The sequence below is a fragment of the Euphorbia lathyris genome, chromosome 6, assembly GCF_963576675.1.
Source record: "Euphorbia lathyris chromosome 6, ddEupLath1.1, whole genome shotgun sequence".
Taxonomy (NCBI): Eukaryota; Viridiplantae; Streptophyta; class Magnoliopsida; order Malpighiales; family Euphorbiaceae; genus Euphorbia; species Euphorbia lathyris.
The window spans coordinates 8,763,128-8,786,385 of record NC_088915.1 but is presented as its reverse complement, the minus strand read 5'-3'; the positions used below and the strand labels follow the sequence as shown (position 1 = coordinate 8,786,385).

Genomic DNA, 23,258 nt, shown 5'->3' with positions numbered 1-23,258 from the left:
TCAGAAATTTGGGCTTAATCTTCTATAAGGTTGTCAATCCTATAGGCTCTGACTAGGTCAGATTCAGCTTGCAATATGTGCCAAGTAATTGTTTGGACTTATGAATGAGTTAAACCAAAATGGCAAAGCGTAAGACAAAGATTAAATAAAACAATCAATTGAACAAAATAAGAAATTGAATTAACATTAAAGATGAATAATATGTTTGTCACGATGTTACAATTAGCCTAGGATTCATAGAATGGATCAGAGGCAAAAAGAATATAAAAAAACAAGAAATCCCTTTCAGGGAACCTGTCGACCAATGCAGACGTCTTCCTAGGACTTGAAGGATGGAGCCTTGAATAATCCTCGGGGGATGCGGAGCTTGAAGGTTCTTCAATGGTGGATGGAAATGAGAAGAGGATTCTTCAAGGATGGAAGCTAGGGTTTTTACAAAATAAAGGATATCTAATACAATGTTACAAAGTCCTATTTATAGTTGTAGTTTCGTTCCTAAATCTAATCTAACTTGTTTCCCAATGCAGGTGGAAGAGTGGGGAGAAATCGTGAAGTCGTAGGGCCGGGAATCAGTCAAAAGACTGATTCCCATAGGCCAGCTCGTCGAGCTGGCCTACAGAGGCCAGTTCACCGGGCTGGACATGCCCAATTTGCCGAGCGACTTCCGGGGGTCCCCGAGACGCGATTTGAGTAAAAACTCAGTACAACGTTAGTCCAAAGGCTAAATTGACCCACCAGACGTTAGATTTGAGTAAAAACTCCATTTGGTGCGGCCTTTGGTGGATCAATTAGCCGAAATAAATAAGTGATACTTCACGTGTGTGCTACTTTGGTAATATTTTGTCTGAAAACAATCAGAAAAAGGCTAGAAACTAAAAAAAGTAAATAAAACATATACTAAAACTAATAATCATGCGCACATGCATAAAAGTGCGAGATTTGCTCGCTTATTGAATGAAAACTAATCAAAACTATCCTAAAAACCGTACCTAAAGGGGTTTTCGACCCCTATCACCATCATAATCTTCTTTGTACAAAAGATAGGAATACAGAGCATTCTTATAAGGAAAAACATGGCCAAGGAATTTCTTATGCTGATTGTAACCGACAGCACGAGCAAGATGTAGATGTTTTTTTATGAACCCGGTACAGTTTATAATGGAATGCCAATACTTGCAAACTGTGTTAAAAAGAATATTATTCGGTTATCAGTCCTAGTTCCTCTTCGATGGACTAGTATAAATTTGTTTGAAATGCTCACATTCCCCCTTCTCGCTCCTTTACTTTCTAGAGAGTTTTGCATGGACGGGTTCCGACTCACGATCTCCTGCAGCGCCTTGGATTCTCCATTGCCTCTTGCTGTGTTCTTTGTGGTAGGGATGATGAGTCCATTAATCATTTATTCATTAGCTGTTCTTTTGCAGATTCTCTTTGGAGGGCCCTTGAGATTCATTTTGCCTGCTCTTTACCTCGACATTCCCAATTCATCCACTTCTTTAGCAATCTCCGTAACATTCATTTTGGCTCCCAGGTGTCGTCAATCTGGCTTGTTGCCGCTATCTCTTGCATCTGGTTAATCTGGCATTGTCGGAATGAAGCAATCTTTAAGGATGTTTCTCCCTCTATTCAGCACTCGAAGATCAAACTTTTTCAGAATAATTCGCGAGTCCTTTGCCTTTTCTAAAGGTTTTTGTTCTTCGCGGAGAGATGCTATTATCTTATCCAGCCTTCTAGCTTCTCCTAGACCGCCTCCTGCTCCAAACATTATTCCGGTCCACTGGCTTAAACCTCCTATGGGCTGGGTTAAAGTCAATATGGACAGCTCTACTTTTGGCGCTCCTGGCGAGGCTGGAGCGGGTGGTATTTTTCGCAACTATCGAGGTTTTCCCAAAGGTTGTTTTGCTTTTTCTACCCCTCCTTCTTTTGCTTATATGGCTGAATTGAGAGCCGCTATTTTCGCAATTGAACTCGCTTGGGAGACAAATTGGCATCAGCTTTGGGTTGAGTCAGACTCAATGTACGTTGTTAATCTGTTGAGACATTGTTCCATGGATGTTCCTTGGAGTATTCGACAAGAATGGTTACATTGTCTCAGTATTTGCTCTAGGATAAACATTCTCTTTTCTCACATCTTTTGGGAAGGAAATAGAGTTGCTGATGCTTTGGTAAAATTTGGAGTCTCTTCTTCGATGATCAATTAGTAGCCTTCCGCTCCTGATTTTTGCCACAGGTTTATCAATGATGACATTTGTAGTATTTCACATTTGTGTTTCTCTTAAATTTTCTCTAAACTTTTCTCCTCCCCTCTTCTTTTAGTTTGTTCTCCTTCTTCTCCTCTTATTCAAACATTCACTTTTTCCTTTTATTAATATATTTCAGGTTTGACAGTTCTTGGACCATAGGTGCTCACCCCGTCCTAGTTCTGTCTCGTCCCAATTTCTATCAAAAAAAATATGGAATTAATGATAATTAATACAGGATTAATGCAAGGGTGAATATGCAAATAATGAAGAAAAAAGAAGGAGTTTTTAGCATTATGCCACGCCATGTGGACTATGGCGAGACACGCCATAACAAGATACGCCCGATGAGAGCGAGTAATGGAGACTCACCATTATTCTCAAGGAGAGCATACATACGCCTCGATGGATCTAAGAATACCAAAAGATGCTTTTATTACCATCCATGAATGGGAATAAATACAATTAAATGGCAATTAATAGCCATTAAAAATGAATAAAGACTTGATTGTTCGAATACCCCAACTTTGAGGTTTTCAAGGATAAATGCTGGGATTAATGGAGAATTGATAGCAATTAAAGATGAGTAATGACATAACTCTTCACCTGCTTCCCCATTAATGTTGAAGGTTACAGAAACCTATATAAATACCCCAGCTTCCTATGATCAAAGGTACACTTTCCAAAAACCCTACTTTGTACTTACTGTTTATTCTCTCTAGAAGTATTACTAACTTAAGCATCGGAGTGTCCCCGGCCGAACCCAATGGCACCTCACATGGAAGAGCTCCGGTTGAAGATTATTCATAAGTTATCAATTGGTGCGGTGATCGTGGATCTCTAACAAACAGAAGATCACAAAATCTTGATTGTATAGAGTTTCACAAAGAACAAAACAATGGAGTCAACGGAACAGAAATCTCAATCTCAAATCTTGGCTTAATCAGTACAAACAAATCTATCCAAAGATAAGGTTCTCTATAGATTGGTGGGAAAGAGTTTTCTACATTCAATCTGAGATTTTATGATAAACAAGATAAGTTTCCTCCCCTTTCTTGTTCCATTTTTAATTAAAGAAATTTGAGATTCCTCACCCTTATGAAGTGGTATGAATATCGTTACATGTTATTATGATAAATCTAATAAACTGTGAAAGATGAAGTCATAGAGATAGATCTTTCATTAAATCTTGCATGCTTAATATGCCTTATATTTTTATGCATGACAAGTGTAATAGGCTATTATCATTGAATTAGTACAAAATGCATGTATAAGACCCGTAATCTTGGGATTTTATAGAAAAAATCTCATCCATTCAAGGTGATTTTGTCATTTGATATTAAAATATCATAAAAGAGCTCGTGTAATTACAGATGATTTAGGTCTAATCAGTCTTTCTGATTAACATGCATATAATTATTAGAAGAAATTATAAAGAAAATCATATTTGTTTTTTTTTTGTACAGTTCACCATCTTCTATTTATGACTTTTATCATATATGGTATCTTTAATTTAAAATATCAGAAATTCATGTTTTTAATTATTATTTTGTCAAACAGTTATTTCATCCATTTTTTACGGAGATGTGTCTGTAAAAACTGTTTATTTGATATTGTTAGAATTTCTTTTATCAACATAAAGAGACTTGTAAATATTGAGTCTATTTGTGATTATCTTGTAATTGTCCCTAATTATTAAGACCATTATGGGCAGATGAATTACCAAATTGGGTAAACAAAACTTTCATGTCCTGAGCTAACAACAAAAGAGTGCAAGTGTCAGTTTCGAATGAGAACATTAATTTATGCAAATTTCTTAGGATATACATGCAAGTTCTTTAGAAATTGTTTGGATGATGACATGTAAAGGTAGGTGAGGGTGAACTTTTGGTAATTTTTCTTACACCCCGAATTGGAGGAGAATCATGGTTAATGTCTTTTTCTTCCAAAATTACCCTTTATCTTTTATTTTATTTTACTTATACAAATAAAAGGATATAAGAGTAATTTTATATATAACTACATTATTAAATCATCACTTACCTTACTTCAATTACACTTCATCCAAACGAGACCTTAATGATCTCTGAATGCCATTAATACATAATAGCATATTATTATTTACAAGTAAATAGTAACTATATCTTACGCAATATTGAAGGTTATAATTTTTATGATATTCAAAATAAATTTATTATCTTGAGTGATAATGTGCAGTAAAATGCAAAAAGACAATGTTTTTAACCATTATCATTATGGTATGCATTATTAGAAATTCATTATGATATTTATGTTCGGTAGTAATCTTTATGGTTATGACCGTTATATGTGGTATTATTATTAAGAAAAACACAATTAAAATTCTATTATGAATTTGTTTGGTATATAATATTTACTCGGTTTTATTCTTTGACTAAATTCATTCTAGATCAAGGACCAACGTGAAGGAATTACTAAGTTGATTCCAAGATGAACTAAAAATTCCATAAAGAGACATTGCATCGTACATAATATTTGCCAACAAGGCCAATGCAAATAGTCTTTCGCTATAAAGTCTGTTCCATGGATTAAGCCATTGACCCCAATGTAAGTGAATATAGCTTTTATGCCTTACCACAATCTTTTAATAATGGACAGGGTATGCCCTACTTCTGGAGTTCTTTCAGTACTAAAGTACAAGGGGGTTGTTAATACTGCAATAAGCGCAAAACACTGGCATGAAAATTGCTAAAGGGATCAAACCAAAAGAGGATATCATAAAGGCATTGGCAGAATGTGAAAGCGTTTTTGCTTGGGAGAACAAAGTGTTAACAGGGGTAAGCCCAAATTTGATCACTCACAAGCTAAACATAGCAGAAGATGCAACGCCAGTTGCTTAGGAAAGACGGAACCATGAGCCTAAAAGGCAGAAAGCTATGGAAGAAGAAATAGCAAAGCTGAAGAAGGCAGATGCAATCAAAGAGGTGATATACACCTAGTGGCTGGCAAATGAAAAGTCCCACAGGCGGATCAATTACCTCAAAGATAGGACAATTGATCCCCATCAAGGGCGGGGCCCCCTTTCCTTAAAGATAGAAAAGTAGACCCTCAAGAGCTTTCAAATGAGCTTAATTCTCTCCTCAAAAAAACGAAGGAAAAAGCCCCACGAGGCGAATGCCTAGATGGCAAAAATAAAGCCCATCGAATGGTGAATGGCACAAAAAACACCGAGAAACGGCGCAAAGAATGCTTTAATAAAGCCTTAATTCGCGAATCAACTACCTCAAAGATAGGAAAAGATTGATTGCCACCTAGGGCCGGTTAAAATCACCTCAAGCATGAGAAAATTACACCCTAAACTCTCTCTTCAAAGATAGGAGAATGAAAAGTCCCATCGGCAGATCAATTACCTCAAATATAGGAAAAGATTGATTGCCACCTAGGGCGAGTTAAAATTACCTCAAGCATGAGCAAATTACACTGCAAACTCTCTCCTCAAAGATAGGAGAATGAAAAGTCCCACCAGCGGATCAATTACCTCAAAGATAGAAAAATATTGATCGCCCCCAAGGGCAGTTTAATTTCCTTGGGGAATTAAAACTAAGAACCTTCTAAAGGTTTACACATTGGGGTACAGTTGGCCACCTATCCTAAACAATCAGAGAAATCCTAAGTAAACCAGGTTCTAAAAATTATTTGCTAAAAGATATATGCAAAGTAAAAATATTTCTAGAAGGAAAAAGGGTTCATACAAAAGTCACATATTGTACTTATTACACAAGGCATTGAAAGCCTTCAAAATACAAGTCAAACTAAACTAAGGCGCCGGAAGAGAAACATTCGCCTCGCCCTAAAAGTGAATCATATCCATATATGATCCCACATAGGGCGGGTTATTCCCTTTCTAAAAGAAATATAACCCTCAAGAAAAAGTCTTCAAAGGCTAACATGGTGAATGCCTAGAAGGAAAAAAAAATAAAGCTCATTGAATGGCGAACGACGCAAAGAACGCTGATAGGGGTCGAAAACCCCTATCTTTAGGTAAGGTTTTTAGGATGGTTTTGTTTAGTTTTCATTCAATAAGCGAGCAATTCCTGCATTTTTATGCATGTGTGCATGTTAGTTAGTTTTAGTGTATGTTTTATTTACTTTTGTAGTTTTAGTGTATTTTTATGGTTCATCATTGCGCGCTTCTCCGATGAAAATGCAAAGCTTGAATTTCAAGCTAGCACGAGAAGGAACGCGAGCGACCAAGATGGGTTCAAAAGGAATGTCTACCTCTGAACCGAAGGAAGCATCTGGATCGGTGGGGGAAGCTAGAGTTCACCAGCAACTACCCCTAGGAAAGGAGAATGAAGCTATAGTAGACAGTGGGTCGTCGAGGGAAAAAGTTGCTGAATCGGGAGCCAAAATAAGGTTGTAGGGATAGGGCTCTAAGATAACACAAGTAGAAGACAGCGGGACCCCCCCTGAAGCTGTGAACTGTGAAAGTTGTGCGAGACAGACGATAAAAATCTGCCAAAGACGTCGGGATCCATGCAGCTATATGTCCGGGTTAATCGGGGACGAATAAGAAGAGAATGGCAGAAGACTATTGAAAGGCTATGGTAATATGCATGTGGTGATTGTCTTACCACTATATTCAAATATGAGATATAAAACAATTGAAAATCAAGCATGAGATGCATAAAGGCTATTGAGAGTTCATCCTAGCAACAAAAATTACCATTAACAGTGTTTTTTAGATGCATAAAACATCAAAACATTAACAGAAAATCTAGAAATGATAGCAACATAACGAAGCTTTATCAAGCATAGAATAGTTGATCAACTACAACAAGATGCAAATAAGAATCATTTGTTCAACTAATTTTAGTCTTTCACCATTAGAAAATGTCAAGTAGCTAGTTTTCTTACCCACTGCAACTTTCCAGGCGAAAGTAAACTCTCAAAGTATGCAGATGCAGGTAAGGAGTAGTAAGAATGCTTCTCTTTATCGCTTGATGAATTACAAGGAGTCTATAGCAACCACAGGTTAGCTTGCAATCTTCCCTTGTAATTGCTATAATCTCCTTATAATTCATCACAGCTGAACAATCCGAACTTCATATAATACTTTCTTCCACCAAATCAAAATATATTATAAGTCGATATGCTCATCTTCTTCTTCGTTAAACACTATTGCAAACCATTCTTTGAATCAATAGTATAGTAATAACAGCATTCCTTTTGGCTATTCTCTTGTTTTTCCATGAAAAGCTTTCCAACGGAGATTGTATTATCTGATACATAGCAGAATAAACAATCAGAATATAAGGATAATCAATTGCTCCAACAAAATAACAAAATGCAGAATGGCATAAAAATAGACAAGTAGAACAGAAATTTGGCTAGATTTATCTCTCTATAAAATCTTAACTAAGACGTTAAGGGTTTGCTTGGATGAAGGTTTGATAAGGTTAATTAAATGGAATGGAGGTTATTTAGTTAAACTCCAAATCCCACCATTTTGATAAGACTGAAAGTTGCGTTATTTCAAAGTTTTCTAACCTTCATTTAACTCTCCCTTCCATTTAAACTCATTTCCAAGCAAGATTAGCTAAATAATCACCCTTCAATTAACCTCCTCTAACACCAAAACAAGCAGACCCTAAACAGAAAAATGTTATTGTTCTTGCAGACTTGATATGAATGACTTGAGCACAAGTCGGTTGTTTATTTTTTGGTAACGGAAATCATATCTTGAAGACCGTTAAGCAGATGGAGATCGGCGCATTTCAGTATGCTGCAACGGCGGCGGCCACGGACGAAGAGATTTTGAGAAATAGGAATTGGGGTTTATAAACAAACAGATAGGGCATGCAGAGAAGAGCGAATATAAAATGTGCATTTGTTTATTGAATGTCAAATTACAAAAATAAACTGATTGTTTCATGTATTTACATTACATTACATTACATTACATGTCTGGCTGATTTCAAAGTTTATAAATATGAATAAGTTTCAAATTTGCCCAATCAATTTAGTGTGTATTTTTTTAATGGTATGAAATGGTACAATTTAAACCTAATCCTTTTTATATAAAAAAAAACTAATTTACTTTTGTCTAATGAAAATTTGAACGAGTTAATTCGATAATTATCTTATTGACATATTGTATATTTCAAATAAATTTATCGATTAACCAGTACATACATTTTAGTTATTGATGCAAGTTATTTATAATTAAATATTTTTGATATTATTCTGCTAATCCGCTCTGATACCTAAGTCGATATTTGTAATATGGAGTCGTATTATCCAGTTTGACTATGGAAGCGCCACATATTCTCTTTTCTCAATTGCTAGTCCGGGTCTCTTAAGTGTCGCATCACAAGTTTATATTCATCTGATATCCGCTACCAATATTATGAGTATTTTTATATGAGATAAGGTGCACAAATATTCATTACATTTGACAGCTAAGGACAATTTTATGATTAACATTAGGGTAAATAATTTATTAGTCCCCTAGTTTTTACCTAACACACTGTTTAGTCCCCCTATTTTGAAAAACACATTTTAAGGTCCCTATCTTTTGCTAATATTAACTTTGTGGTCCTTTTATCTAATTTTTTAGATTTTTAACCGAACATATCTTAACTTTTAGGACAACCACAGTACAATACAAGTTGACCATGTTGCTCTGTTATTTTATATCTATCTGTTTATGCTAAAATATAACGATTACAAGTCTAAAAAAACTAGACAAAAGGACTAAAGGGTTAATATTAGTAAAAGTTAAGGACTTTATAATGTGTTTTTCAAAATAGGGGGACTAAACAGTGTGTTAGGTAAAAAGTAAGGGACTAATAAATTATTTACCCTTAACATTATTATACAATTTTATCTCTAATGTTGGCAGACAATAGCAATTTTACCTCTGTCATTGACAAGTTTGGTCAATTTGAGAATTCATTATAAAACACAAAATGTTTTGTTCTTTATTCTACATGTTCACTTTTCCTGATTGTTGGTTCGGGTCTTTTAAGTACCACATAATGAGTTTATATTCGTCTGATATCAGCTACCAATATTATGAGTGTTTTTATATGGGATAAGATGCAAAAATACTCATACCATTGACAATGAAAAACAATTTACCATTAACATCATTGTGCAATTGTACCTCTAATGTTGACCGACAATAACAATTTTACTTCTGGCGTTGGTAAGTTTGGTCAATTTCAGACATTATTATAAAACACAAATATTTTTGTTCTTTATTCTATACGAGTTGCATATCAGTTTGTTCTAAAAACTCACATTTTTTGTGATTTAATAATAGAATTTAGATCAATATTTTAAAATTCGATGAAATATTTGGATTAATTTTTGTCCAACTCGTACAAGATACAATATAATTTTTTTGTTTTCTATTTTTTTTCACATACATGCATATGTTTGTGATTTATTACTAATTAGTGATAATAATGCAAATTTAAAGTGTATATGATAAGATTCACGACTGAAAAAATAAGTTCATGAATTATTTTGCAAATTAATTCAACTTGCCAATGTTATGGGTTTTTATTATTAATATTAAGTGTAAAGTTACATAATTTATTCATTAAGAGAAAAATTATTTTTAATTGTAAATGTTAAAGATATTTTTACACATTCTCCCAATTTTTTTTTTGTAGAGATTCACATCCTCCCATTTTTATACATTACATTTTAATAAAATATTAACATATTTAAACTCGTATTGAATTGGTTTTGTACTATTATATTATATTTATAATTGTCTATGGAACTATACATGTGCTTTTAATTTAAATATTTAAATGTTTTTTCTCTTTGTTACTTTTCAATTTGAAAACAATTTTATTACAAAATATTATTTTAATTCTCATATTAGATCAAGATAAAGGTAAAAAGAATTTTTTAATTTAAGTCTTGTTCTCGTTCAACCCAACTAACTTATATAATAAACAGGTTGGCTGGGTTAGTTTAGTTGACCCGTTTAATCTATTTAACAATTTGCAAACGAAAAATTCCCGAAATATTTAGGGTGGGGATGGAGACGGGAGACATTATTCTCAAAATCAAAACTCGGGTACTGTCGCCCTATCCCGCAAATATATATATATATATATATATATGGAAAAGTTTTATGAAGACTACTTATTGATGGAGACTAAAAATATTTGAATAAATTACCTGCTATAATAAGCTACCAAGTGGTTATCAAGTTACCTAAAAACATATTTCTCTCTCAATGATAAATCTTTAAGAAGATTTTTCTCTCTATAATAAATGACTGTCCATATTTTTTAAAAATACGTACTTTCTCCATAATAAATCCATCATAAAAATGATTGGTACATAAAATTATTAAAATGAAAAAAAAATCAAATTTGGAAATCATTAAAAAAAAAGTTAGAATCGTTGTCACGTCCGACCCAAAACGGCATCGGGTATGAAGGGAAAATAAGATAACGGACGTTCGTAAGTCAAAAAAGGCGAACCGATTTTTCTACAAATAAAAATTTATTTGGACTACCTAAAGTTTATTAATTATTTGGCTTAGACTTGATAATTCTATTAAGCTTCCTACGTATCCCGAACATCTTTTAATATTTAAACCGGGAATCAAAGCCACATAGTTCTACCTATTTTAGGTAGTTCTCTTAACTTAGATAGTTCTCTTAATTTATTGAGACGTTTTAACTTGTTGACACGTTGATTAACATGATAATGATTTAATTGTATATTTCACTTTATTACTATAATTTTATATTTCACTTTATTACTATATTTCACTTTATCAAAACGAATCAAATCGAATAAACGTTTCGTTAAACTAGTTCATAAAAGAAATAAACGTTTATAACCGACGTTTTATCAAACCAACTCGTAAACAAACAAACAAACGCTTTATCAAACCAAATCCGTAATCAAATAAACTCGTAATTAATCAAACGTAAAACCTTATATCAAAATCTTAACTGATGACCGAAAACATAAAACCTTATATCAACATCAACTCATAACCGAGAACTTAAAAACCTTATATCAAAATCAACTCATAATCGAAACATAGAACCTTATATCAAAAACCTCATATCCATTCTAGAGTTTCTCCCCTTATGTATCAATCCATAAACCTCATAAACCATATATATTCGAGACGTCTCTTTAACCTTGCCTAATCCCGTATTGGTCTTACCCCACACTACGCTGCCAATACCCGACTAGGTCTTTACACTATGTAGACAGGCCATGTTCCTCACTGAACATGGTCTTCAAATATCACAACCACCAATCCAGATCACTCTAGATGGATATCAAAATCACAAAATCACAATATGCTCAAGTATCTTTTCACAATCAACCGTTCAATTTATTCCATAATCATAAAACCATTTGACTTCAAATAACAATTTTCGCAAAAATAATCACAATCGTTAAAATCAAATAATCTTTTAATATAACTAAAATTGTTAAAAAATTCATATAAAATCATCGATTTATAATTTAATCCAACTCTAAGAACTAAATAGCTCAAAATATTCTGTATCAATAAAATTTAATATCGTTTAAAAGGAAATATTCTTATCAGACTATTTTCGGTTACCATAACAAAATTCTAAACTGAATAATCATTTAGAACTATGAATACTATTAGACTCGTTAAACCATGTTAAACTACTAGGATATATTCGTCCTAGTTTTGTATTCAAATTTATAACTCTATTTAACAAATATCGGTATTGGTCCTTCTAATATATAACTTATTTTAACTCGACAATTTAAAATCACTAAAATATCATACAAATAACTTAGAACTAAATTTTAAAACAAACACTTTTATTGGACTATTCTCGTTTATCACCGGAATTGTAACGTGTAAACCAAACTCATATCGTTAATTCCGACCGAAGGTTCAGTTAGACTCGTGACACTGCTACGAGTCTATCCATACAAATTTTTAGTTTCAATTTTTTATATATATTATTATTATTATTCAATATATAATAATTTAGAACGTGACCGTTTAATAATTAACTAATGTCAATTCTTTCCGTTACCGAAACCTACAAACAATTATCCACTTCAGTATGTAATTATCTAACTATGACCGTATTAAAGTGAAAATAACATTACCTCTTATAAGTGTAAACATTTCAAATTCTAGACTGTCCACATGAGACCATTTACTTTAGCTCGGGATCGTTGATCGATTACGTTTTCTTTTTCAAGAAGAAAAAGAAAACGTATCAATCCTATGTAAACCCTTCCATGATCAAAACCTCCCAAAACTACAGCAAAATCACATCTTATATTGTTATTTTATTTGATTTTTGGTTCGCCCCCGCTCCAATTTCATTTTAGATACATTGATGATAAATGAAATCTCATCAATGATAACACATGTCTATTCATGAAAAATTTATATACATTTGGCAAGCTTTCATCACTATTTAAGCTGATATGTTGACGGTTGACACATAAGGTTACTAGCTAATTCTTCCTAATTCTATACATGTCACGTTGACTTGCAATAATTTATTTATTTATTTTTATAATACTAAATAATCTAATTCATTTTGAAAGGAACATAATAATTAAGTAAAAATAAGATTATGTCAATTTAGAATGTGACATTTATCTAAGTTAGAACAAATTATAATTTAGGCTACTAAATTAGAGAACTTTAATTTGGTCCCTTTGTTTAAAACATGTTAGGGTCTTATTCTTATTCACAAGAATTTAATCTAATATTATTAATTATATTTTCAATCAAATATTAATCATTTAATGTATATAATATATTCTAACATAAAAATAAAACATGGACACGGACGTCACAATCGTAATTCTTCCAAAAACAAATTGATGGTGAATGAATTTAAAAAAAATACTATTTTCTAATATAGTTGTTACATGAAATATCTTAAGATTTTGCCTATAATAAACTTTATAAAAATTAATAAACGTTCTTCACAATATTAATGGCCTCCATCCATTTACCTATATAAATATAAATGATAAATGTTTAAATGAAATATAAATAGAGATTATAATAACTAAACAAATAAAGATTCTAATAAATATAAAATTTATTTCCCTAACTTTGGCAGTAAGAAGTAATTTCATCCCTAATATTGAGAAATAATTCATCAAATTGTATTTTTAGCTATTATTCTTGTCATCTACACTTTACATTTGCGTTATTTTACCATTATTAGTACGGGTCACAAACATACGATTAAACATGAAAAAAAACTTAAAAAATATTTCATTATTTAAAAATGGAAGACAAAAAGTTTGATATTGGATATATAAAACATTATTTATGACAAATAAATATTGTTTATTGACTCTTCACTTTCCTATTTCTAGTCTTTTATTATATATAAGAAGATATCTTCTTTTGAGTAATTTTATATCCGCATAATCCATATAATTTGTATCAAATAGCAAGAAGCTGATTTAAACAAGCATGACTGAGTAGAAATATAAACCAACTGGGGACGGCGGCGGCGGACGAGGAGATTTGGAGAAATAGGGGATTAGGCCATCTCCAACACATTACGCTCTCTCCATCTCTATTTTTTATTTTTTAAATATCAAATCTTATTTTTTTCTCCAACCCATTACATCATTTATTACACTAAAAATGATATTCTCCACTTTATTCCATTTTACATAACACTTTTATTAATATTTTATTATTTTTTACATATACTGTTATTATTATCAATAATCTATAATAAAAAATTAATTCGAAAATTAATTAGAAAATAAGAAAACAATGTTATTTAATTTTAAATAATTAATAATATATTTAACTACAAAATATAAAAAAGAAAAAAACCTTTAAATAATATTTATCTAAATTTAGGAAACATAATTTGAATTCTTTTAAAATAATAAATATAATAAATATATATATATATATATATATTAAAATATTGGTTCTACCAAAATCAATCAAAATTGATTGGTTTTGGAATTCTATGCAAAAATGGCATAGAAATCCAACCACCGCCAAAATGTCATTTCCAACCCTCATTTGGTGAGGGTTGGAGATACTCTTATACAGATGGACAATTGAGGATTTGTTTAAAGTTTAGATTTGGTTATTGAATGACAAATTACAAAAATAAACCAACTGTTTCAAAGTTTATAAATATGAAACGATACAAATTTATACCTAATATTTCCAAATAAAAGCAATTTACTCCTATCTAACGAAAAATTTAAATGAGTTAATTTGATAATTATTTGACTATCATATTGTATTTTTCAAACAATTTTGTCAATTAACTGAATCAGTTTCATACATTTTAGTTATTAATATTCTGACAAGTTATTTATAATTATGTTAGTACATAGTAAATATTTTAGACATTGTCCGGCTAACTCGCTCTAATATTTAAATAAGTTTAAGGTATGACTTGAAGATGAACACAACAATAAATCAAAATTGTAATATAAGTTTAATAAATTAATAAAGTAGTGAGTTGAGCTTACTCTATTTATATTGTGATCGAACTGTAGATGACAGTTATGAATTAAGGAGCGAGATGTGCTACGTATCACCTGTTGATATGTGAACATGTGCTTAGATATCGAGGTATGGGATTCCTCAAACCCATGAGTCTCGTGATTCATGGAACCGACGTGATTGTGGTAACAAATGGATCTTTAACTGGGTCTTTGAGATTTTCCGAATCGAGATCTGTAATACGGAGTCATATTGTCCAATTTGGCTATGGAGGCACCACATTTTCTCTTTCCCCAAGTACTAGTTATGGTCTCTTAAGTGTCGCATGACGAGGTTTTATTTGTTTGATATCAGCTACCAATATTATGAGATATGGTGCAAAAATATTCATAACATTGACAGCCAAGAACAAGTTTATCATTAACATCATTGTGCAATTTTACCTATAATATTTGCAGACAAGAACAAGTTTACTTCCAAAGTTAACTAGTTTGGTCAATTTTAGATATCATTATAAAACACAAATATTTTATTTTTTATTCTGCACGAATTGCATATCAGTTCGTTCAAAAAAAGATTTCACATTTTTTATGATTTAATAATAGAATTAAAGATCAACATTTTAAATTCGACGAAATTTTTGAATTATTTTTTGTCCAACTCGCATAAAATACAATATAATTTTTTTCACGTATATCCATATGTTTGTGATTTGTTACTAATGAGTAATACAATGATACACATTTAAAGTGTATATGACTAAATTCATGACTGGGAAAACAAATTAATGAATTATTTGTCAAATTGACTCAACTCACCAATATTAGAGGTAAATTTGCTCTTTATTACTATCATTAGATGTAAAATGACACATCAAGGGTAACTTATTTTTTACTGTCAATGTTGATGATATTTTTACATAATACATTATTTTTTCATAAAATATTAACCTATTAAATTTATATTGAATTGATTTTGCATTATTATATTCATAATTCTCTGTAGGACTATAAAGTGAAATAATTTATAGCGTTGAGTTATAATTCAACCTAACCTATTAAAACAAGCAACTCCTATATGGATTGATAAAACCAATCCAACCCATTAAATATTGAGTTAAAATGGATTGGATTTTATTTTAAATTAAGAGAAAAGAAAAAAGATTTTTTAAATTAGGTCTCGTTCTTGTTTGATCCAACTAACAATTTGATAAAAAAAATGAAAGGACAACGGTTTTTTTTAGTCTTTACCCATTTATTAATGCAAAACATATATGTATAAATGTGGATGTTAAAACGAATTCACAATTCTAGTAGATTATGTCGTTTGAACGAAACATGCACAAACGAATTCTCCTTTCTGGAACCGAACCTAACAGATAAAGAAATTCAGAATCATTCATTCTCTTTCTTTCTCCTTAAGCTCTTTCTGAATTAGTTTTGTTACCCATGCACAAACCAAATGCTCCATAATGTATTGTAGGTTACCTAGTTTCCGTGGCAAATGTAGGGGGGTCAAAGGGGCATATCCCTAATGTTTTGGGTCAGGAGTAATTTTACTCCTTACATCTAAATGGTACAATTTTATCCCTAATGTTGAAAGCCAAGAGCAGTTTTACCCCTAACATTGATAAATTGGGTCAATTTGAGAAATAATTCATCAAACTGTCTTCTCGGCCATGAATCTTGTCATCTACACTTCACACCATGCGTTATTTTACTAGTAACAAATCACAAACATATGTTGGGATGTGAAAAAAATAAGAAAAATATTAAAAATATATTGTCTTTTGTACGATTTAGACAAACAAAATTTAAAAAATTCACCGAATTTATAAATATTAATCTCCAATTTTATTATTAAATTACAAAAAACATTATATCATTTTTTGGGAATTTCTCTTGGCTACAAACATTACAGGTAAAATTGCTCCTGACCCAAAACGTTAGGGATATTTGATGCGTAACAACCCGAGAATCCCGAAAGTGGATGATTACGAGTCGGAAACATTAAAATTTATGTTTTTTATCCAAAAAATAATGAAAATAATGCATGATAATTGAACAATTTTGCATTTTTTGTCTAAAATTTTTTTACGTAAAATTTTGCCTCCCCCCCCTCCCTCAAATCCTGGATCCGCCACTGCCTAGTTTAAAATGCTTTTATATGACATTTTAGTTATTATAACGCATTTCACTGATATAATTTTCTATTACTTTTTTTTTCATATGTATTAGTTTGGAAGTGCAATTACGTGTTAAATTAGTTCAAATACTAATATTTTAAGGATTGATTTTAAAAAAACATGTAGTTACACTAATTTGCATATGAAAGACTGTGTTTTTTTGTTGTCAAAACGAGAACTGTGCTCGTCAAGCTTTGTAAAATCTAGAACTTTTAGGCTAACAATACCAAGTTGGCCGTAAACGACCTCAAAATGAACCAAAAGCTCCCTTAATGTATTGTAGGTTACCTAGTTTAAAATGCTTTTATATCACGTTTAGTTACTATAACGTATTTTACCCTTTTAAGGGTTAATTTAAAAAAAACATGTGGTTGCACTAATTTGTATATAAGAGACTGTGATTTTTTGTTGTCAAAACGAGAACTATGCTTGTCAAAAATTGCAAAATCAATGACTTTTGGTTAACATTACCAATTTGGTCGTTAACGACCTCAAGTGAAAATTTTCAAAAATCAAAGTTGTTTAGTATCACATTTACTATCGAATCACATTTTTTATTTTTCAAAATCATTAATTTTGGAGCTTTATCTCTCTAAATATTAACTTTCTCTCCTCACCAAACAACACATAAATGATCTTAAAACTACAAAGTTGAAAATTAAAGTTTAGAATATTATCAAATTCTTAAAAATTTCAATTTTGAGGTCGTTAACGGTCAAATTGTCAATCCAAAAGTCATCGATTTTGCAAATATCGACAAGCACTATCCACGTTTTGACAACAGAAAACTCACAGTCATTCATCTGCAAATCAGTGTAACCACATGCTTTTTTTTTAATAACCATTGTTTTAAATTAAAAATACAAAGTGTTTACTTTTTATTTTAATATTTTAATTGTTGAACATATTCAAAATAAATAAAAATTAATCATTTATTATCGTTCAATACCGTGAAATTAAAAATCATACGGGGTGTTTGTTAGAGGGGATAAAGACACGAGGATATGGATAAAAAAAACTTAGACGAGTTATCCCATGTTTGTTTTAGAGATAGATTAGGGAGATAAGAGCAAGATATGAGTCTTATCCATCAAATCCTATACCCAAGAGGGGGTGGTATAAGGAGGTGGGATAAGCTCCTGCGAATTCAATAGGATGGAAAAGTCCATCTTATACCTCAAATTAATGTTATGTAGTTTAAATAAGGTTAAAATAGTAAAATGTATTATTTTATCTATATTTCTATCCCACATACCAAACATTGAATAATAATTCTCGACTATCATATTTTTATTCTTATCCCAACCATTTATCTTTATCCCTATCTCAATAGAATACCAAACGTCCCGATATAGTTTTTTCTTAAAAAAATTAAAATTCAAGGGTTTAATAAAAGAAAAATAAAATTACAGGCTCAAACCTTGAAACTAAAAAGGTTGGAGGACTTAATTATGGGTTTTATTTTTTCTTTCATCACATAACATAGAAAATTAGAAAATAAAACAAAAAGGAAAATAAAACAAAAAGAGCTCTAATGAAATTATCATTGCTCTATAGAAACTGCACCAGTCGGGAATCGAACCCGGGTCTGTACCGTGGCAGGGTACTATTCTACCACTAGACCACTGGTGCTTCATGAGCTCCAATTGGGATAGTTTATGAGTCAAATATAACCAAATAATAAGTAAAAAAACAGTGCCATGATAGGGTACTATTCTACCACAGGAAAATTATAAAATTGGATCAAATGGGAAACTCATTTACATTTTTAACTCATTTACTTAACCTATTACATATCTAGACTATGTTTGTGTGACTTTTCTACTCGTAGACTTCGCGAAATCATCGATTCGCGAAGTAGATCGTCACGTTTCAGGCTCTTTCTCATCGTAGATCTTCGCGAAACCAGACTACGCGAAGTGATTTTCTGGAAAAACGTAGAGAAAACAGTAGATACTTACATTTTTCGCGCCTTTCACCATTAAAATCGACAATAACAATATTATAAACTGGGAAAAACGATGAAAATAACGTAGAATGACCATTTCTTCGATGGTCACAAGAAGAAAGAAACAAAGGAACGAGCAGGAACAGGAAGATAAAGAATCATATCTTCGTTTTTTAGGATTAGGAAGATGAAGAATCAAGAGATGAAGAGAGGAATAAGAGAAATACATGGGGATGTGGAGAAATGGAGAAGATTTTGTGAAATTTAAAGGAATAGAGGAAGATCGAAAGTCTGGGAGAGCAACAGTTCGTGTAAGGAAGAGAAGCGGGAAGGGGGAAGATGAAAGGGTGAGGGTATTTTGGGAAAGTCACACAAACATAGTCTAGATATGTAATAGGTTGAGTAAATGGGTTAAAAATATAAATGAGCCTCCCATTTGACCCAATTTTATAATTTTCCCTTCTACCACTAGATCATTGGTGCTTCATGTTGCTCAACGCATATAAATTAATATAATCTATAATATTAATGGATATTCTCCATATCAATACGGGTTTTTGCTCCTATTTAGGGCTTTTATGAAGATTTAATTTTCATAAAGGTCCTAGTTTAGCATTTGATCCATTGTGGGTCTCTGCTAAGGGTGAAATCGGTAGTTTTTCTACCGGTTTCATTTTGTAAAAAAACCGATAGATTAACTACCGGTTTCATAATTTTTTTTCTCTAAATTCAAATAAAACCGGTAGTTGGTCTACCAGTTTCAATATATAATGAAAATCCTTGGACAGTGCTCATGCTCATCTCTGGGTTTTTGAAAATTTTAAAGAAAATTTTCTAAAATGATCTCTCTATGCTTTTAAAATTTTAACTTAACTTTAATCTTTAACTATTTATTTTTGGACTCATTAATTAAATCTTTCCTTGCTAAATTAGTTTGTAGTTAATATCCAATTCAGTTAAAAATGTTTTATTATTTTAAATGTGAGTTTGAAATTATATTTTTTACAATTTAAATTAGGATTTTTTACCGTTTCTTTATAGTCACATTACAGTTTGAATTATGGTTTTTATAATTTGAAATTAGAAATTTAACCATAACGTTTTCAAGCAAGATCCTTACATTTCGAAAAATTAAAAGAACTGGTTTCAGTGTTATTTAACTGTCACATCAAACATTCTAAACAAGTTTGTGAATAAATTGAAATAGTTTCATACATTTTTGGTTAATTATTTGTAACTATATTAATAACATAGTAAAAACATTACACATTTTGACAACATTTTTTTTTTTTGTGATTAACTTATATGTGACAAACTTGGTTCTTAGTATGTTAACATGTTTTTTTTTTGTAATTTTATTAATATATCTTAGACATAATTGAAGTTTGAAATGTCAAAGGTGAGTTAAATAACAGTCAAAACAATCTTTTCAAATTTTATGTGATGTTAGGCTAAAATTGATTTTTCTTAAAAACATTAGGTTTTAATTTATACTATTTCATATGTTAGGACTAATTAACCATTTTCTAAAATTAAATAACAAAATTTAAATATTAATGTTTGAAGTTAAATTAAAATTATTAAAACTATAAGGATCAGTTTTGAAATTTTTCCTTAAAATTTTGAAAAGTACACAGATGAGCTGCTACATGCCATCCACAGATTAAATTCATTATATAACTAAAACTGGTAGATTAGCTACGAGTCAGAAAAAAAATATGAAACCGGTAGTTAATCTACCGATTTCTTTACAAAATGAAACCGGTAGAAAAACTACCGGTTTGGTCCATGGTTAGTAGAAACGCACAGTGGATAATATGTTAAACTAGGACCCTTATAAAGATTAAATTCTCATAAGGACTCTAAAAGTGGCAAAACCCAACAATAGGACACATACTTTAGATGATTTTTTTGGCTTAATACATCATTTTCCCCTCTGAACTTTCAAAGCTGATAGCCTCTCAACTTGAATAAAAAGTACAATTAGTTCATTAAACTTGCGTAAAATGTAATCAATTAATCACTCAGTTGCAAAAGAGTAAATTAAATGCGAAAAATGTATTGACACGTCTTAAAAAAAACGACCAAGGTCTTAATATGCGATTCTAATATTAGAAAAGACATGTTTTACAGTTGAACAAGTAAAAACTTCATTTTTAATCTGTTCTGTAAATTATATAATAACATTTTAAGGAGCGTGCAACACATCTTCCTCATAAAGCTTATTTTTTTACAACCGAGTGATTAATTAATTACATTTTATACAAGTTCAGTGGGTTAACTGAATATTTTATGCAAATTAAGAAACACTTTGAAAGTTCAAAGGTCAATCAAATTTTTTAGATAAATTCAAAGAAAAAATGATGTATAAAGTCCTTTTATATATTGTTAGCGATATTTTCGAAATATGCTAATTTCAACCTTGTCACGTGTGGTTAGGGTGCGGGCGTGCCAGAGAAGATTACTTCTCAATTAAAATGGTTAAGTTTATGGAAATGCACGCCAAAACTTGAAATCTAATCGAAGCGATTGGCGAGGGACGCAAGGATTGAAAAAATCCCTCTTGGGTCTCTCGCGCCGTATAGAAACTTTGCGAGATAAATTGTTTTTATTTAAGCTAAGCGTATAAATTGAAGACAGAAAAATAAAAGAAATTAAAGTGCGAAATTGACACGAGATTTTGGGAAAATTGGTGTTTTATTGATATGAATATGTTCAACAAGCATGAAATTGAAAATGAATTACAATTGAAATATGTCTATACTAAACATATAGATAATCAATTGAATTGGGAAGAGACAAATCAATACAAAGAATTGAAATGCAATTAAAATGAATTGGAATTCAACAACAAACTTGAAGCCACAATAGCTATCTCGGATTGATGTTGAATTTTGGTGTCGGCTTGAGGTTCTTGGAGAGATGTGGTCGGTCGGACCCGTACGGTATATGATCTTGGCAATGGCAAAACATTGGTAGGCAAATGGGACAGATTTAATCTTCAACTTTGGGAGGCTCGTTTGGGCGTTTAAGAACACGGAATTGGACGAGTAAATAGGCTAAATTTAATTTCGGAATGTCAGGAACAAACTTCTATAAGGGATCGAAGGCTAAAACGGATGCTAAGTAGACGAAATTGGGAGTTGAAAATAACTGGACGAATCTGAAAAATTCTGGAAACAGAATGTCTAAAAGAATTTGGGCTGTAAAGATCGGCTTGTAACTACGGTTTCTGGGCACGGAATTGGGCAAATAAATACACTAGATTGAAATTCAGAATGTCAGTAACAACTTTGTTGAAGGGATTGAAAGCAAAAAATGACTTTAAACGGACGAAATCGGGCTTTGAAAGTAGTTGGACGAATCTGGAAAATTAATTTGAAAACAGAGTTTTAGCTAGGAATTGAGCAAATTAAAGGCTTGGAATGCTAAATTGAATTAGAAAAACTTGGAAAGAGGCTATTGGAACTTGAATTGGAGCTAAAGAGAGCTAAAAAAGGGATCGAAGCTAAGAAAAACGAAGAACGAAAAGAAGAACTTTGAAGAACTAAGAACTTAAAACTAGAAACTAGAGAGCATTGGAAGGGACCTTAGGAAGGGGTTTTGTTGTGTTGAGTTGAGTCATTTTTTATGAAGGGGAGGGGGTCTATTTATAGTATTTTGGAGTGGTATTTTGGTAATTATTAAGTGGCATTTTGGTAATTATTCACAACTAACTCAACTACCTCCATGCCACATCACCCCACTACCTCAACTTCCACTAACTACCATCAACTTCCATTGACTGCTTCCAACTGTTGCCGGAAGAGACAATACGCCCCGCGTATCCTTGGTTACGCCCTGCGTATTGGAGGTCCTGAAGCTTGTGCATTTCGTTGATGGTATCTGCGCGTGGCGCCTCTGGTGTTACGTCCCGCGTAGGAAAGTACGCGCTGCGTAAGAGAAGGACGCCCCGCGTGTTTGTGCTCCTGAACTTGGAACGCCTTGTTGATGCGCTTTACGCGTGACGTGTCTAGCTTTACGCCCCGCGTACTTGAGCCTCTGAAGTGGAACTTCTCCGGATGTGTGGTATACGGCCGGCGTATAGGAATACACGCCCCGCGTGTTTGATTGACGCCCTCATTGGCTGGAGGTGAGTTTACATATATATATATATTTTATTTTTTTCTAGAAAAATGGAAACTATACCCTAAAATCAAATATAAGCTTTCTATATACATGAAAATAAAATTTATTTATTTTGGGCCAACAATTGCCCCCCTCTTTTGTGTATAAATTGACTAGGATTGAAAATTTGTACACAAAAGAATGTATTTAGGATTTTTTCTTTCTTTTCTTTTCTCTTTTTTTTTTATAAGAACCTCGTTTGCTCATTGATTTTTTTTTTGTGAAAATGTGAGAAATAAAGCA

General features: G+C 31.7%; 1 non-coding gene across 1 annotated transcript; it reads right to left on the bottom strand.

Annotated features, from left to right (window-relative positions):
• Nucleotides 1-18,461: 18,461 nt before the first annotated feature.
• On the bottom strand, nucleotides 18,462-18,532 carry TRNAG-GCC (transfer RNA glycine (anticodon GCC)). Its single transcript has one exon. It is a non-coding gene; the product is annotated as a tRNA-Gly (tRNA).
• Between the last annotated feature and the right edge of the window lie 4,726 nt (nucleotides 18,533-23,258).